The sequence below is a fragment of the Lemur catta genome, chromosome 1 (assembly GCF_020740605.2).
Source record: "Lemur catta isolate mLemCat1 chromosome 1, mLemCat1.pri, whole genome shotgun sequence".
In the NCBI taxonomy this organism is placed as follows: domain Eukaryota; kingdom Metazoa; phylum Chordata; class Mammalia; order Primates; family Lemuridae; genus Lemur; species Lemur catta.
Genome location: NC_059128.1, coordinates 109,415,517 through 109,418,688, shown reverse-complemented (window position 1 = coordinate 109,418,688; position 3,172 = coordinate 109,415,517). Strand labels below are relative to the sequence as shown.

Below are 3,172 nucleotides of genomic sequence, written 5' to 3'. Positions count from 1 at the left end.
GTGTTTATTGGGCTTTGCGCCGCCGGAAGTCCCGCCCTCCGGCCGTCACGGGCAGGCAACGCCGTCGCTCAGGACCACGTGCGGGGATAGAGCAGGCCGGCGGCCAATGAATAGAGGGGATGGGGAGAAGCAAGTTAACGGGATTGGATAACGGGCAGAACCAAGGGGTGTGACCCAGAGGCCTAATGGGAGGTTATGGGAGGTGAAAGGGAAAAGGTGGGAGAAGAGAAACAGAAGGGCTAAGGGAGTGAAGGGGTGGGGCTTAGCTAAAAGGGGCGGAACACAGACCGCCACACGAGGAGGGACTTTAATTGGGGACAGATCATTGGATACCACAGGAAGCAAGGCCAATCAACGTAGGGGGCGGGTCATTGATAGCCTCTCCCTCCCTAGAGGAGGGGCTTAACGTAGAGCTGCAGGTCATTGGATACCACAAGAGAAGCCCCCCAAGGTAGGGAGCGGACATTGGCCACCATAGGAGGAGGGGCTTAAGCAGGGGTCGGCCATTGGATAGCATAAGAAGAGAGGTTCAACTCAAAACAGGGACGGGCCATTGCCAGCTCGAGGGGGTGGGATTATGGGAAGGGGCGGGGCAAATGGGAGAGGTTGGGAGATACCCAGCCACAAAGCGCACAGAACAATTCTTTACTTGCGTAAGGTTAATTGAGTATTTACTATGTGCCAAGACCACGAAATACCCAATATGCATATTAAATCATATACTAAAAATATATAGAATACTGAGTGGCCAAGATACTTAATAGCTTTGTGCCTCAGTCTCCCCCCCTGTAAAATGGGGCTTATAGGGTCATGAGAATTCAGTGACTTTGCCACCCACCCCAAAGCGCGCCAAACTGGGCCCGGCATTAGGAAATCCTGGGAGCCTTAAATGCTGTGATTCTCCCTTGCAGGAATCAAGTACAGCAGTGCAAAGAAATGTTAATTTTCTTTTGTAATTAGGGAATCCCTGGTAAGAACTCAAAACATAATAACCAGGGTGCTTAAGAAGAAAGCTAAGGAATGGAGGCGACTTTGTCTCTCCTGAGGAACCACGGAGGAGAGTTTTCTGGAGGAAGTAAATTTAATCGGAGATTTGAAAGGTGAATAGAAGTTGGCCAATATAGTGAAGGGAGCCCTGGGAGGGCATCTGGGGCAGAGGGGATGGCAAATACAGACGCCTGATCCTGGGACAACTGAGCGGGTGAGTGGGGGGCAGCAGATAAGGCTAAAGGGGTCCACTGAGGATTTATCATAATGCTTTGTTGACGTTAGTGAGAAGGTTGGGTTTTATTTGAACTTCTTGGGAAACCAATGGATGGATTTGATCAGAGGGTACAAGGATAGTACTTGAGTCTCAAGAAAATCCTTATTCTATTGAAATTTATCTCCACAAAGATGATTTCTTTAAAAATTAAACGTAGACTTGCCCTGTAATTTAACAGTTCCATTCCTAGGTGCTATGGACTCAGTTATGCACCCTCCCGAATTAATATTTTGAATCCCTAACTTCCCATGTCACTGTATTGCAGATAGGGCCTTTAAGGAGGTATTAAGATTTAATGAGGTCATAAGGGTGGAGCCCTGATCCACTAGGACTGGTGTCCTCACAACTCTTTCTCTGCTATGTGAGTACACAGGGAGAAGGTGGCCGTTTGTAAGCCCGTAAAAGAGCCCTCACCAGAAACCAACCATGATCTTGGACTTCCAGTCCCCAGAATGGTAAGAAAATAAATTTTTGTTTATTTAAGGTCCCCAGTCTATGGCATTTTGCTATGGCAGAACAAGCCAGTTAATGTACAAGTTATCTAACCAAAAGCAATGAAAACAAAAACTTCCACAGAAAAACTTGTACAGTAGTATTCATAGCAGAATTATCATAACAGCCAAAGGGTAGAAATAACCCATATATCCAGCTGGTGAATGGATAAACAAAATGTGGTATATCCATATGATGAAATACTATTCTGCAACAAAAAGAAATGAAGTGATACTTCAAAACTTTATGCTCAGTGAAAGAAACCAGACAAAAGATCACATATTCCGTGATTCCAAAATCATGTAACATTTGATGAAATGTCCAAAAAAGGCAAATCTTCCAAGAAAGAAAGTAGATTAGTGGTTGCCTTGGGCTGGAGTTGGGATCTACAGTGACTGCAGATGGGTATGAGGTTTCTTTTTAGGGTGATGGAAATGTTCTAAATTTAGATTGTGGTAATGGCTGTACAATTCTGTAAATAGATAATGAAATTCAATGAACTGTACACTTAAAACAGGTGAATTTCATGGTATATAAATTATATATCAATAGAGCTGTTTTTTAGAAAAAGATCCCTTAGGCTCCTATGTGGAGAAAGGCCATAGGTAGAATTTCCAGATAAAATTCAGGATGCCCAGTTAAACCTGAATTCCAGATACACACCAAGGAATGACTTTTTTAGTATAAGTATGTCCCTTGCAATATTTTTAAAAGTTGTTATCACATTACAACGTGGATGAACCTACAAGACATTAGCATGCTCTGAGAATTAAGCCAGACACAAAAGAACAAATACTGTATGATTCTATTCATGTGAGGTCTCTAGAGTCATCAGGTGCACAGAGACAGAATAGAGGTTACCAGGAGTTTGGGGGGAGAATTATTATTATTTAATGGGCAGAGTTTCTGTTTGGGAAGATGAGAAAGTCGTGGAAGCAGGTGGTGGGGATCATTGCATAACAATGTGAATGTCTTATACTTAATGCCACTAAGCTGTGCACTTAAAAATGGTTAAGCTGAAGACAGTGGCTCTTGCCTGTAGTCCCAGCTAATCGGGAGGCTGAGGCAGAAGGGATGCTTGAGCTCAGGAGTTCAAGGCTGCTGTCATAGCGAAGAAAGGGAAGGAAGGGAGAGAGGAAGGAAGGAAGGAAGGAAGGAGGGAAGGGAGGGAGGGAGGGAAAGAGAAAGAAAGAGAGAGAGAGGGGAAGAGAGAAGGAAAGGAAGGAAGGAAAGAAAGAAAGTTAAAATGGTAAATTGTATATTGTCCATTTTACAATAAAAGAATGATACTGTACATATCAAATAAAAATATCTGACACATAGTTCTAAAAATGGTTACAATGTAAATTTATTTTATTTTTTAATTTTGTAAAGGTTAGCCAAGTGAACCAATGTAAATGTAATGTTACATATATT

At 43.0% G+C, this 3,172-nt stretch overlaps 1 long non-coding RNA gene across 2 annotated transcripts; it reads left to right on the top strand.

Annotated features, from left to right (window-relative positions):
- Positions 1-351: 351 nt before the first annotated feature.
- LOC123634006 lies at positions 352-1,663 on the top strand. Of its 2 annotated transcripts, none has more exons than XR_006733842.1 (3): positions 352-451; positions 961-1,100; positions 1,638-1,663. It is a non-coding gene; the product is annotated as an uncharacterized LOC123634006 (long non-coding RNA). The 2 variants fall into 2 exon arrangements; XR_006733841.1 differs by lacking the exon at positions 352-451 and adding an exon at positions 619-653.
- Positions 1,664-3,172: the final 1,509 nt, after the last annotated feature.